Below are 15,879 nucleotides of genomic sequence, written 5' to 3' on the forward strand. Positions count from 1 at the left end.
GTACATTAGAAGCAACTCTGAAACTTAACCTAAGCGTTTTTCGAAGCTACTTTTTGGCTAACTTCTTATAGGAAGGTCTAGGAGCTCTGAAATTGAACGTGCGCGTCTTCCACTCTTCCCGAGGGACTTAGAAGAATTTTGTGATATTTTTTATTAAAATGGTGTATAAGGGTATATATATATAAATATATTTTATGCACTGTATATGAGCTGGCGATTTCTAAGTCTGTAGTTCCGAGAGGGGGTAACCAGGCTCACTAATAAAGGTCAAGCCACTTGGCTGCCAGAATGCCCTGCTTCAGCACAGACCAGAAAGGCATTGTGATAAGCGTATCCCCGGTATAGTCAGGGGTTAATGGGAGTCGTCCCCGTCCCCCCAGTATACGCCCAGAACCATGGACCCGGTACTTGTGGTTCGGACTGTCTCCAACCAGCCATAATGTTGTGAGAGTGAAATTATGTCTAAGTCCAGCTTTGGTACATTAGAAGCAACTCTGAAACTTAACCTAAGCGTTTTTCGAAGCTACTTTTTGGCTAACTTCTTATAGGAAGGTCTAGGAGCTCTGAAATTGAACGTGCGCGTCTTTCACTCTTCCCGAGGGACTTAGAAGAATTTTGTGATATTTTTTATTAAAATGGTGTATAAGGGTATATATATATAAATATATTTTATGCACTGTATATGAGCTGGCGATTTCTAAGTCTGTAGTTCCGAGAGGGGGTAACCAGGCTCACTAATAAAGGTCAAGCCACTTGGCTGCCAGAATGCCCTGCTTCAGCACAGACCAGAAAGGCATTGTGATAAGCGTATCCCCGGTATAGTCAGGGGTTAATGGGAGTCGTCCCCGTCCCCCCAGTATACGCCCAGAACCATGGACCCGGTACTTGTGGTTCGGACTGTCTCCAACCAGCCATAATGTTGTGAGAGTGAAATTATGTCTAAGTCCAGCTTTGGTACATTAGAAGCAACTCTGAAACTTAACCTAAGCGTTTTTCGAAGCTACTTTTTGGCTAACTTCTTATAGGAAGGTCTAGGAGCTCTGAAAATGAACGTGCGCGTCTTTCACTCTTCCCGAGGGACTTAGAAGAATTTTGTGATATTTTTTATTAAAATGGTGTATAAGGGTATATATATAAATATATTTTATGCACTGTATATGAGCTGGCGATTTCTAAGTCTGTAGTTCCGAGAGGGGGTAACCAGGCTCACTAAAAAAAAGTCAAGCCACTTGGCTGCCAGAATGCCCTGCTTCAGCACAGACCAGAAAGGCATTGTGATAAGCGTATCCCCGGTATAGTCAGGGGTTAATGGGAGTCGTCCCCGTCCCCCCAGTATACGCCCAGAACCATGGACCCGGTACTTGTGGTTCGGACTGTCTCCAACCAGCCATAATGTTGTGAGAGTGAAATTATGTCTAAGTCCAGCTTTGGTACATTAGAAGCAACTCTGAAACTTAACCTAAGCGTTTTTCGAAGCTACTTTTTGGCTAACTTCTTATAGGAAGGTCTATGAGCTCTGAAAATGAACGTGCGCGTCTTTCACTCTTCCCGAGGGACTTAGAAGAATTGTGTGATATTTTTTATTAAAATGGTGTATAAGGGTATATATATAAATATATTTTATGCACTGTATATGAGCTGGCGATTTCTAAGTCTGTAGTTCCGAGAGGGGGTAACCAGGCTCACTAATAAAGGTCAAGCCACTTGGCTGCCAGAATGCCCTGCTTCAGCACAGACCAGAAAGGCATTGTGATAAGCGTATCCCCGGTATAGTCAGGGGTTTATGGGAGTCCCCCCCGTCCCCCCAGTATACGCCCAGAACCATGGACCCGGTACTTGTGGTTCGGACTGTCTCCAACCAGCCATAATGTTGTGAGAGTGAAATTATGTCTAAGTCCAGCTTTGGTACATTAGAAGCAACTCTGAAACTTAACCTAAGCGTTTTTCGAAGCTACTTTTTGGCTAACTTCTTATAGGAAGGTCTAGGAGCTCTGAAAATGAACGTGCGCGTCTTTCACTCTTCCCGAGGGACTTAGAAGAATTGTGTGATATTTTTTATTAAAATGGTGTATAAGGGTATATATATAAATATATTTTATGCACTGTATATGAGCTGGCGATTTCTAAGTCTGTGGTTCCGAGAGGGGGTAACCAGGCTCACTAATAAAGGTCAAGCCACTTTGCTGCCAGAATGCCCTGCTTCAGCACAGACCAGAAAGGCATTGTGATAAGCGTATCCCCGGTATAGTCAGGGGTTAATGGGAGTCCCCCCCGTCCCCCCAGCATACGCCCAGAACCATGGACCCGGTACTTGTGGTTCGGACTGTCTCCAACCAGCCATAATGTTGTGAGAGTGAAATTATGTCTAAATCCAGCTTCGGTACATTAGAAGCAACTCTGAAACTTAACCTAAGCGTTTTTCGAAGCTACTTTTTGGCTAACTTCTTATAGGAAGGTCTAGGAGTTCTGAAAATGAACGTGCGCGTCTTTCACTCTTCTCGAGGGACTTAGAAGAATTTTGTGATATTTTTTATTAAAATGGTGTATATTGGTATATATATAAATATATTTTATGCACTGTATATGAGCTGGCGATTTCTAAGTCTGTGGTTCCGAGAGGGGGTTACCAGGATCACTAATAAAGGTCAAGCCACTTGGCTGCCAGAATGCCCTGCTTCAGCACAGACCAGAAAGGCATTGTGATAAGCGTATCTCCGGTATAGTCAGGGGTTAATGGGAGTCGTCCCCGTCCCCCCAGTATACGCCCAGAACCATGGACCCGGTACTTGTGGTTCGGACTGTCTCCAACCAGCCATAATGTTGTGAGAGTGAAATTATGTCTAAGTCCAGCTTTGGTACATTAGAAGCAACTCTGAAACTTAACCTAAGCGTTTTTCGAAGCTACTTTTTGGCTAACTTCTTATAGGAAGGTCTAGGAGCTCTGAAAATGAACGTGCGCGTCTTTCACTCTTCCCGAGGGACTTAGAAGAATTGTGTGATATTTTTTATTAAAATGGTGTATAAGGGTATATATATAAATATATTTTATGCACTGTATATGAGCTGGCGATTTCTAAGTCTGTGGTTCCGAGAGGGGGTAACCAGGCTCACTAATAAAGGTCAAGCCACTTTGCTGCCAGAATGCCCTGCTTCAGCACAGACCAGAAAGGCATTGTGATAAGCGTATCCCCGGTATAGTCAGGGGTTAATGGGAGTCCCCCCCGTCCCCCCAGCATACGCCCAGAACCATGGACCCGGTACTTGTGGTTCGGACTGTCTCCAACCAGCCATAATGTTGTGAGAGTGAAATTATGTCTAAATCCAGCTTCGGTACATTAGAAGCAACTCTGAAACTTAACCTAAGCGTTTTTCGAAGCTACTTTTTGGCTAACTTCTTATAGGAAGGTCTAGGAGTTCTGAAAATGAACGTGCGCGTCTTTCACTCTTCTCGAGGGACTTAGAAGAATTTTGTGATATTTTTTATTAAAATGGTGTATATTGGTATATATATAAATATATTTTATGCACTGTATATGAGCTGGCGATTTCTAAGTCTGTGGTTCCGAGAGGGGGTTACCAGGATCACTAATAAAGGTCAAGCCACTTGGCTGCCAGAATGCCCTGCTTCAGCACAGACCAGAAAGGCATTGTGATAAGCGTATCTCCGGTATAGTCAGGGGTTAATGGGAGTCGTCCCCGTCCCCCCAGTATACGCCAAGAACCATGGGCCCGGTACTTGTGGTTCGGACTGTCTCCAACCAGCCATAATGTTGTGAGAGTGAAATTATGTCTAAGTCCAGCTTTGGTACATTAGAAGCAACTCTGAAACTTAACCTAAGCGTTTTTCGAAGCTACTTTTTGGCTAACTTTTTATAGGATGGCCTAGGAGCTCTAAAAATGAACGTGCGCGTCTTTCACTCTTCCCGAGGGACTTAGAAGAATTTTGTGATATTTTTTATTAAAATGGTGTATAAGGGTATATATATAAATATATTTTATGCACTGTATATGAGCTGGCGATTTCTAAGTCTGTGGTTCCGAGAGGGGGTAACCAGGCTCACTAATAAAGGTCAAGCCACTTGGCTTCCAGAATGCCCTGCTTCAGCACAGACCAGAAAGGCATTGTGATAAGCGTATCCCCGGTATAGTCAGGGGTTTATGGGAGTCCCCCCCGTCCCCCCAGTATACGCCCAGAACCATGGACCCGGTACTTGTGGTTCGGACTGTCTCCAACCAGCCATAATGTTGTGAGAGTGAAATTATGTCTAAGTCCAGCTTTGGAACATTAGAAGCAACTCTGAAACTTAACCTAAGCGTTTTTCGAAGCTACTTTTTGGCTAACTTCTTATAGGAAGGTCTAGGAGCTCTGAAAATGAACGTGCGCGTCTTTCACTCTTCCCGAGGGACTTAGAAGAATTGTGTGATATTTTTTATTAAAATGGTGTATAAGGGTATATATATAAATATATTTTATGCACTGTATATGAGCTGGCGATTTCTAAGTCTGTGGTTCCGAGAGGGGGTAACCAGGCTCACTAATAAAGGTCAAGCCACTTTGCTGCCAGAATGCCCTGCTTCAGCACAGACCAGAAAGGCATTGTGATAAGCGTATCCCCGGTATAGTCAGGGGTTAATGGGAGTCCCCCCCGTCCCCCCAGCATACGCCCAGAACCATGGACCCGGTACTTGTGGTTCGGACTGTCTCCAACCAGCCATAATGTTGTGAGAGTGAAATTATGTCTAAATCCAGCTTCGGTACATTAGAAGCAACTCTGAAACTTAACCTAAGCGTTTTTCGAAGCTACTTTTTGGCTAACTTCTTATAGGAAGGTCTAGGAGTTCTGAAAATGAACGTGCGCGTCTTTCACTCTTCTCGAGGGACTTAGAAGAATTTTGTGATATTTTTTATTAAAATGGTGTATATTGGTATATATATAAATATATTTTATGCACTGTATATGAGCTGGCGATTTCTAAGTCTGTGGTTCCGAGAGGGGGTTACCAGGATCACTAATAAAGGTCAAGCCACTTGGCTGCCAGAATGCCCTGCTTCAGCACAGACCAGAAAGGCATTGTGATAAGCGTATCTCCGGTATAGTCAGGGGTTAATGGGAGTCGTCCCCGTCCCCCCAGTATACGCCCAGAACCATGGACCCGGTACTTGTGGTTCGGACTGTCTCCAACCAGCCATAATGTTGTGAGAGTGAAATTATGTCTAAGTCCAGCTTTGGTACATTAGAAGCAACTCTGAAACTTAACCTAAGCGTTTTTCGAAGCTACTTTTTGGCTAACTTCTTATAGGAAGGTCTAGGAGCTCTAAAAATGAACGTGCGCGTTTTTCACTCTTCCCGAGGGACTTAGAAGAATTTTGTGATATTTTTTATAAAAATGGTGTATAAGGGTATATATATAAATATATTTTATGCACTGTATATGAGCTGGCGATTTCTAAGTCTGTGGTTCCGAGAGGGGGTAACCAGGCTCACTAATAAAGGTCAAGCCACTTGGCTGCCAGAATGCCCTGCTTCAGCACAGACCAGAAAGGCATTGTGATAAGCGTATCCCCGGTATAGTCAAGGGTTAATGGGAGTCCCCCCCGTCCCCCCAGTATACGCCCAGAACCATGGACCCGGTACTTGTGGTTCGGACTGTCTCCAACCAGCCATAATGTTGTGAGAGTGAAATTATGTCTAAGTCCAGCTTCGGTACATTAGAAGCAACTCTGAAACTTAACCTAAGCGTTTTTCGAAGCTACTTTTTGGCTAACTTCTTATAGGATGGTCTAGGAGCTCTAAAAATGAACGTGCGCGTCTTTCACTCTTCCCGAGGGACTTTGAAGAATTTTGTGATATTTTTTATTAAAATGGTGTATAAGGGTATATATATAAATATATTTTATGCACTGTATATGAGCTGGCGATTTCTAAGTCTGTGGTTCCAATAGGGGGTAACCAGGCTCACTAATAAAGGTCAAGCCACTTGGCTGCCAGAATACCCTGCTTCAGCACAGACCAGTAAGGCATTGTGATACGCGTATCCCCGATATAGTCAGGGGTTAATGGTAGTCGTCCACGTCCCCCCAATATATGCCCAGAACCATGGACCCGGTATTTGTGGTTCGGACTGTCTCCAACCAGCCATAATGTTGTGAGAGTGAAATTATGTCTAAGTCCAGCTTTGGTACATTAGAAGCAACTCTGAAACTTAACCTAAGCGTTTTTCGAAGCTACTTTTTGGCTAACTTCTTATAGGAAGGTCTAGGAGCTCTGAAAATGAACGTGCGCGTCTTTCACTCTTCCCTAGGGACTTAGAAGAATTGTGTGATATTTTTTATTAAAATGGTGTATAAGGGTATATATATAAATATATTTTATGCACTGTATATGAGCTGGCGATTTCTAAGTCTGTGGTTCCGAGAGGGGGTAACCAGGCTCACTAATAAAGGTCAAGCCACTTGGCTGCCAGAATGCCCTGCTTCAGCACAGACCAGAAAGGCATTGTGATAAGCGTATCCCCGGTATAGTCAGGGGTTAATGGGAGTCCCCCCCGTCCCCCCAGTATACGCCCAGAACCATGGACCCGGTACTTGTGGTTCGGACTGTCTCCAACCAGCCATAATGTTGTGAGAGTGAAATTATGTCTAAGTCCAGCTTTGGTACATTAGAAGCAACTCTGAAACTTAACCTAAGCGTTTTTCGAAGCTACTTTTTGGCTAACTTCTTATAGGAAGGTCTAGGAGCTCTGAAATTGAACGTGCGCGTCTTTCACTCTTCCCGAGGGACTTAGAAGAATTTTGTGATATTTTTTATTAAAATGGTGTATAAGGGTATATATATATAAATATATTTTATGCACTGTATATGAGCTGGCGATTTCTAAGTCTGTAGTTCCGAGAGGGGGTAACCAGGCTCACTAATAAAGGTCAAGCCACTTGGCTGCCAGAATGCCCTGCTTCAGCACAGACCAGAAAGGCATTGTGATAAGCGTATCCCCGGTATAGTCAGGGGTTAATGGGAGTCGTCCCCGTCCCCCCAGTATACGCCCAGAACCATGGACCCGGTACTTGTGGTTCGGACTGTCTCCAACCAGCCATAATGTTGTGAGAGTGAAATTATGTCTAAGTCCAGCTTTGGTACATTAGAAGCAACTCTGAAACTTAACCTAAGCGTTTTTCGAAGCTACTTTTTGGCTAACTTCTTATAGGAAGGTCTAGGAGCTCTGAAATTGAACGTGCGCGTCTTCCACTCTTCCCGAGGGACTTAGAAGAATTTTGTGATATTTTTTATTAAAATGGTGTATAAGGGTATATATATATAAATATATTTTATGCACTGTATATGAGCTGGCGATTTCTAAGTCTGTAGTTCCGAGAGGGGGTAACCAGGCTCACTAATAAAGGTCAAGCCACTTGGCTGCCAGAATGCCCTGCTTCAGCACAGACCAGAAAGGCATTGTGATAAGCGTATCCCCGGTATAGTCAGGGGTTAATGGGAGTCGTCCCCGTCCCCCCAGTATACGCCCAGAACCATGGACCCGGTACTTGTGGTTCGGACTGTCTCCAACCAGCCATAATGTTGTGAGAGTGAAATTATGTCTAAGTCCAGCTTTGGTACATTAGAAGCAACTCTGAAACTTAACCTAAGCGTTTTTCGAAGCTACTTTTTGGCTAACTTCTTATAGGAAGGTCTAGGAGCTCTGAAATTGAACGTGCGCGTCTTTCACTCTTCCCGAGGGACTTAGAAGAATTTTGTGATATTTTTTATTAAAATGGTGTATAAGGGTATATATATATAAATATATTTTATGCACTGTATATGAGCTGGCGATTTCTAAGTCTGTAGTTCCGAGAGGGGGTAACCAGGCTCACTAATAAAGGTCAAGCCACTTGGCTGCCAGAATGCCCTGCTTCAGCACAGACCAGAAAGGCATTGTGATAAGCGTATCCCCGGTATAGTCAGGGGTTAATGGGAGTCGTCCCCGTCCCCCCAGTATACGCCCAGAACCATGGACCCGGTACTTGTGGTTCGGACTGTCTCCAACCAGCCATAATGTTGTGAGAGTGAAATTATGTCTAAGTCCAGCTTTGGTACATTAGAAGCAACTCTGAAACTTAACCTAAGCGTTTTTCGAAGCTACTTTTTGGCTAACTTCTTATAGGAAGGTCTAGGAGCTCTGAAAATGAACGTGCGCGTCTTTCACTCTTCCCGAGGGACTTAGAAGAATTTTGTGATATTTTTTATTAAAATGGTGTATAAGGGTATATATATAAATATATTTTATGCACTGTATATGAGCTGGCGATTTCTAAGTCTGTAGTTCCGAGAGGGGGTAACCAGGCTCACTAAAAAAAAGTCAAGCCACTTGGCTGCCAGAATGCCCTGCTTCAGCACAGACCAGAAAGGCATTGTGATAAGCGTATCCCCGGTATAGTCAGGGGTTAATGGGAGTCGTCCCCGTCCCCCCAGTATACGCCCAGAACCATGGACCCGGTACTTGTGGTTCGGACTGTCTCCAACCAGCCATAATGTTGTGAGAGTGAAATTATGTCTAAGTCCAGCTTTGGTACATTAGAAGCAACTCTGAAACTTAACCTAAGCGTTTTTCGAAGCTACTTTTTGGCTAACTTCTTATAGGAAGGTCTATGAGCTCTGAAAATGAACGTGCGCGTCTTTCACTCTTCCCGAGGGACTTAGAAGAATTGTGTGATATTTTTTATTAAAATGGTGTATAAGGGTATATATATAAATATATTTTATGCACTGTATATGAGCTGGCGATTTCTAAGTCTGTAGTTCCGAGAGGGGGTAACCAGGCTCACTAATAAAGGTCAAGCCACTTGGCTGCCAGAATGCCCTGCTTCAGCACAGACCAGAAAGGCATTGTGATAAGCGTATCCCCGGTATAGTCAGGGGTTAATGGGAGTCGTCCCCGTCCCCCCAGTATACGCCCAGAACCATGGACCCGGTACTTGTGGTTCGGACTGTCTCCAACCAGCCATAATGTTGTGAGAGTGAAATTATGTCTAAGTCCAGCTTTGGTACATTAGAAGCAACTCTGAAACTTAACCTAAGCGTTTTTCGAAGCTACTTTTTGGCTAACTTCTTATAGGAAGGTCTAGGAGCTCTGAAATTGAACGTGCGCGTCTTTCACTCTTCCCGAGGGACTTAGAAGAATTTTGTGATATTTTTTATTAAAATGGTGTATAAGGGTATTTATATGTATAAATATATTTTATGCACTGTATATGAGCTGGCGATTTCTAAGTCTGTAGTTCCGAGAGGGGGTAACCAGGCTCACTAATAAAGGTCAAGCCACTTGGCTGCCAGAATGCCCTGCTTCAGCACAGACCAGAAAGGCATTGTGATAAGCGTATCCCCGGTATAGTCAGGGGTTAATGGGAGTCGTCCCCGTCCCCCCAGTATACGCCCAGAACCATGGACCCGGTACTTGTGGTTCGGACTGTCTCCAACCAGCCATAATGTTGTGAGAGTGAAATTATGTCTAAGTCCAGCTTTGGTACATTAGAAGCAACTCTGAAACTTAACCTAAGCGTTTTTCGAAGCTACTTTTTGGCTAACTTCTTATAGGAAGGTCTAGGAGCTCTGAAATTGAACGTGCGCGTCTTTCACTCTTCCCGAGGGACTTAGAAGAATTTTGTGATATTTTTTATTAAAATGGTGTATAAGGGTATATATATATAAATATATTTTATGCACTGTATATGAGCTGGCGATTTCTAAGTCTGTAGTTCCGAGAGGGGGTAACCAGGCTCACTAATAAAGGTCAAGCCACTTGGCTGCCAGAATGCCCTGCTTCAGCACAGACCAGAAAGGCATTGTGATAAGCGTATCCCCGGTATAGTCAGGGGTTAATGGGAGTCGTCCCCGTCCCCCCAGTATACGCCCAGAACCATGGACCCGGTACTTGTGGTTCGGACTGTCTCCAACCAGCCATAATGTTGTGAGAGTGAAATTATGTCTAAGTCCAGCTTTGGTACATTAGAAGCAACTCTGAAACTTAACCTAAGCGTTTTTCGAAGCTACTTTTTGGCTAACTTCTTATAGGATGGTCTAGGAGCTCTAAAAATGAACGTGCGCGTCTTTCACTCTTCCCGAGGGACTTTGAAGAATTTTGTGATATTTTTTATTAAAATGGTGTATAAGGGTATATATATAAATATATTTTATGCACTGTATATGAGCTGGCGATTTCTAAGTCTGTGGTTCCAATAGGGGGTAACCAGGCTCACTAATAAAGGTCAAGCCACTTGGCTGCCAGAATGCCCTGCTTCAGCACAGACCAGTAAGGCATTGTGATACGCGTATCCCCGATATAGTCAGGGGTTAATGGGAGTCGTCCCCGTCCCCCCAGTATACGCCCAGAACCATGGACCCGGTACTTGTGGTTCGGACTGTCTCCAACCAGCCATAATGTTGTGAGAGTGAAATTATGTCTAAGTCCAGCTTTGGTACATTAGAAGCAACTCTGAAACTTAACCTAAGCGTTTTTCGAAGCTACTTTTTGGCTAACTTCTTATAGGAAGGTCTAGGAGCTCTGAAATTGAACGTGCGCGTCTTTCACTCTTCCCGAGGGACTTAGAAGAATTTTGTGATATTTTTTATTAAAATGGTGTATAAGGGTATATATATATAAATATATTTTATGCACTGTATATGAGCTGGCGATTTCTAAGTCTGTAGTTCCGAGAGGGGGTAACCAGGCTCACTAATAAAGGTCAAGCCACTTGGCTGCCAGAATGCCCTGCTTCAGCACAGACCAGAAAGGCATTGTGATAAGCGTATCCCCGGTATAGTCAGGGGTTAATGGGAGTCGTCCCCGTCCCCCCAGTATACGCCCAGAACCATGGACCCGGTACTTGTGGTTCGGACTGTCTCCAACCAGCCATAATGTTGTGAGAGTGAAATTATGTCTAAGTCCAGCTTTGGTACATTAGAAGCAACTCTGAAACTTAACCTAAGCGTTTTTCGAAGCTACTTTTTGGCTAACTTCTTATAGGAAGGTCTAGGAGCTCTGAAAATGAACGTGCGCGTCTTTCACTCTTCCCGAGGGACTTAGAAGAATTTTGTGATATTTTTTATTAAAATGGTGTATAAGGGTATATATATAAATATATTTTATGCACTGTATATGAGCTGGCGATTTCTAAGTCTGTAGTTCCGAGAGGGGGTAACCAGGCTCACTAAAAAAAAGTCAAGCCACTTGGCTGCCAGAATGCCCTGCTTCAGCACAGACCAGAAAGGCATTGTGATAAGCGTATCCCCGGTATAGTCAGGTGTTAATGGGAGTCGTCCCCGTCCCCCCAGTATACGCCCAGAACCATGGACCCGGTACTTGTGGTTCGGACTGTCTCCAACCAGCCATAATGTTGTGAGAGTGAAATTATGTCTAAGTCCAGCTTTGGTACATTAGAAGCAACTCTGAAACTTAACCTAAGCGTTTTTCGAAGCTACTTTTTGGCTAACTTCTTATAGGAAGGTCTAGGAGCTCTGAAATTGAACGTGCGCGTCTTTCACTCTTCCCGAGGGACTTAGAAGAATTTTGTGATATTTTTTATTAAAATGGTGTATAAGGGTATATATATATAAATATATTTTATGCACTGTATATGAGCTGGCGATTTCTAAGTCTGTAGTTCCGAGAGGGGGTAACCAGGCTCACTAATAAAGGTCAAGCCACTTGGCTGCCAGAATGCCCTGCTTCAGCACAGACCAGAAAGGCATTGTGATAAGCGTATCCCCGGTATAGTCAGGGGTTAATGGGAGTCGTCCCCGTCCCCCCAGTATACGCCCAGAACCATGGACCCGGTACTTGTGGTTCGGACTGTCTCCAACCAGCCATAATGTTGTGAGAGTGAAATTATGTCTAAGTCCAGCTTTGGTACATTAGAAGCAACTCTGAAACTTAACCTAAGCGTTTTTCGAAGCTACTTTTTGGCTAACTTCTTATAGGAAGGTCTAGGAGCTCTGAAAATGAACGTGCGCGTCTTTCACTCTTCCCGAGGGACTTAGAAGAATTTTGTGATATTTTTTATTAAAATGGTGTATAAGGGTATATATATAAATATATTTTATGCACTGTATATGAGCTGGCGATTTCTAAGTCTGTAGTTCCGAGAGGGGGTAACCAGGCTCACTAAAAAAAAGTCAAGCCACTTGGCTGCCAGAATGCCCTGCTTCAGCACAGACCAGAAAGGCATTGTGATAAGCGTATCCCCGGTATAGTCAGGGGTTAATGGGAGTCGTCCCCGTCCCCCCAGTATACGCCCAGAACCATGGACCCGGTACTTGTGGTTCGGACTGTCTCCAACCAGCCATAATGTTGTGAGAGTGAAATTATGTCTAAGTCCAGCTTTGGTACATTAGAAGCAACTCTGAAACTTAACCTAAGCGTTTTTCGAAGCTACTTTTTGGCTAACTTCTTATAGGATGGTCTAGGAGCTCTAAAAATGAACGTGCGCGTCTTTCACTCTTCCCGAGGGACTTTGAAGAATTTTGTGATATTTTTTATTAAAATGGTGTATAAGGGTATATATATAAATATATTTTATGCACTGTATATGAGCTGGCGATTTCTAAGTCTGTGGTTCCAATAGGGGGTAACCAGGCTCACTAATAAAGGTCAAGCCACTTGGCTGCCAGAATGCCCTGCTTCAGCACAGACCAGTAAGGCATTGTGATACGCGTATCCCCGATATAGTCAGGGGTTAATGGGAGTCGTCCCCGTCCCCCCAGTATACGCCCAGAACCATGGACCCGGTACTTGTGGTTCGGACTGTCTCCAACCAGCCATAATGTTGTGAGAGTGAAATTATGTCTAAGTCCAGCTTTGGTACATTAGAAGCAACTCTGAAACTTAACCTAAGCGTTTTTCGAAGCTACTTTTTGGCTAACTTCTTATAGGAAGGTCTAGGAGCTCTGAAATTGAACGTGCGCGTCTTTCACTCTTCCCGAGGGACTTAGAAGAATTTTGTGATATTTTTTATTAAAATGGTGTATAAGGGTATATATATATAAATATATTTTATGCACTGTATATGAGCTGGCGATTTCTAAGTCTGTAGTTCCGAGAGGGGGTAACCAGGCTCACTAATAAAGGTCAAGCCACTTGGCTGCCAGAATGCCCTGCTTCAGCACAGACCAGAAAGGCATTGTGATAAGCGTATCCCCGGTATAGTCAGGGGTTAATGGGAGTCGTCCCCGTCCCCCCAGTATACGCCCAGAACCATGGACCCGGTACTTGTGGTTCGGACTGTCTCCAACCAGCCATAATGTTGTGAGAGTGAAATTATGTCTAAGTCCAGCTTTGGTACATTAGAAGCAACTCTGAAACTTAACCTAAGCGTTTTTCGAAGCTACTTTTTGGCTAACTTCTTATAGGAAGGTCTAGGAGCTCTGAAATTGAACGTGCGCGTCTTTCACTCTTCCCGAGGGACTTAGAAGAATTTTGTGATATTTTTTATTAAAATAGTGTATAAGGGTATATATATATAAATATATTTTATGCACTGTATATGAGCTGGCGATTTCTAAGTCTGTAGTTCCGAGAGGGGGTAACCAGGCTCACTAATAAAGGTCAAGCCACTTGGCTGCCAGAATGCCCTGCTTCAGCACAGACCAGAAAGGCATTGTGATAAGCGTATCCCCGGTATAGTCAGGGGTTAATGGGAGTCGTCCCCGTCCCCCCAGTATACGCCCAGAACCATGGACCCGGTACTTGTGGTTCGGACTGTCTCCAACCAGCCATAATGTTGTGAGAGTGAAATTATGTCTAAGTCCAGCTTTGGTACATTAGAAGCAACTCTGAAACTTAACCTAAGCGTTTTTCGAAGCTACTTTTTGGCTAACTTCTTATAGGAAGGTCTAGGAGCTCTGAAAATGAACGTGCGCGTCTTTCACTCTTCCCGAGGGACTTAGAAGAATTTTGTGATATTTTTTATTAAAATGGTGTATAAGGGTATATATATAAATATATTTTATGCACTGTATATGAGCTGGCGATTTCTAAGTCTGTAGTTCCGAGAGGGGGTAACCAGGCTCACTAAAAAAAAGTCAAGCCACTTGGCTGCCAGAATGCCCTGCTTCAGCACAGACCAGAAAGGCATTGTGATAAGCGTATCCCCGGTATAGTCAGGGGTTAATGGGAGTCGTCCCCGTCCCCCCAGTATACGCCCAGAACCATGGACCCGGTACTTGTGGTTCGGACTGTCTCCAACCAGCCATAATGTTGTGAGAGTGAAATTATGTCTAAGTCCAGCTTTGGTACATTAGAAGCAACTCTGAAACTTAACCTAAGCGTTTTTCGAAGCTACTTTTTGGCTAACTTCTTATAGGATGGTCTAGGAGCTCTAAAAATGAACGTGCGCGTCTTTCTCTCTTCCCGAGGGACTTTGAAGAATTTTGTGATATTTTTTATTAAAATGGTGTATAAGGGTATATATATAAATATATTTTATGCACTGTATATGAGCTGGCGATTTCTAAGTCTGTGGTTCCAATAGGGGGTAACCAGGCTCACTAATAAAGGTCAAGCCACTTGGCTGCCAGAATGCCCTGCTTCAGCACAGACCAGTAAGGCATTGTGATACGCGTATCCCCGATATAGTCAGGGGTTAATGGTAGTCGTCCACGTCCCCCCAATATATGCCCAGAACCATGGACCCGGTATTTGTGGTTCGGACTGTCTCCAACCAGCCATAATGTTGTGAGAGTGAAATTATGTCTAAGTCCAGCTTTGGTACATTAGAAGCAACTCTGAAACTTAACCTAAGCGTTTTTCGAAGCTACTTTTTGGCTAACTTCTTATAGGAAGGTCTAGGAGCTCTGAAATTGAACGTGCGCGTCTTTCACTCTTCCCGAGGGACTTAGAAGAATTTTGTGATATTTTTTATTAAAATGGTGTATAAGGGTATTTATATGTATAAATATATTTTATGCACTGTATATGAGCTGGCGATTTCTAAGTCTGTAGTACCGAGAGGGGGTAACCAGGCACACTAATAAAGGTCAAGCCACTTTGCTGCCAGAATGCCCTGCTTCAGCACAGACCAGAAAGGCATTGTGATAAGCGTATCCCCGGTATAGTCAGGGGTTAATGGGAGTCCCCCCCGTCCCCCCAGCATACGCCCAGAACCATGGACCCGGTACTTGTGGTTCGGACTGTCTCCAACCAGCCATAATGTTGTGAGAGTGAAATTATGTCTAAGTCCAGCTTCGGTACATTAGAAGCAACTCTGAAACTTAACCTAAGCGTTTTTCGAAGCTACTTTTTGGCTAACTTCTTATAGGAAGGTCTAGGAGTTCTGAAAATGAACGTGCGCGTTTTTCACTCTTCTCGAGGGACTTTGAAGAATTTTGTGATATTTTTTATTAAAATGGTGTATAAGGGTATATATATAAATATATTTTATGCACTGTATATGAGCTGGCGATTTCTAAGTCTGTGGTTCCAATAGGGGGTAACCAGGCACACTAATAAAGGTCAAGCCTCTTGGCTGCCAGAATGCCCTGCTTCTGCACAGACCAGTAAGGCATTGTGATACGCGTATCCCCGATATAGTCAGGGGTTAATGGTAGTCGTCCCCGTCCCCCCAATATATGCCCAGAACCATGGACCCGGTATTTGTGGTTCGGACTGTCTCCAACCAGCCATAATGTTGTGAGAGTGAAATTATGTCTAAGTCCAGCTTTGGTACATTAGAAGCAACTCTGAAACTTAACCTAAGCGTTTTTCGAAGCTACTTTTTGGCTAACTTCTTATAGGAAGGTCTAGGAGTTCTGAAAATGAACGTGCGCGTCTTTCACTCTTCTCGAGGGACTTAGAAGAATTTTGTGATATTTTTTATTAAAATGGTGTATATTG

The sequence above is a fragment of the Ascaphus truei genome, chromosome 3, assembly GCF_040206685.1.
Source record: "Ascaphus truei isolate aAscTru1 chromosome 3, aAscTru1.hap1, whole genome shotgun sequence".
Lineage (NCBI taxonomy): Eukaryota > Metazoa > Chordata > Amphibia > Anura > Ascaphidae > Ascaphus > Ascaphus truei.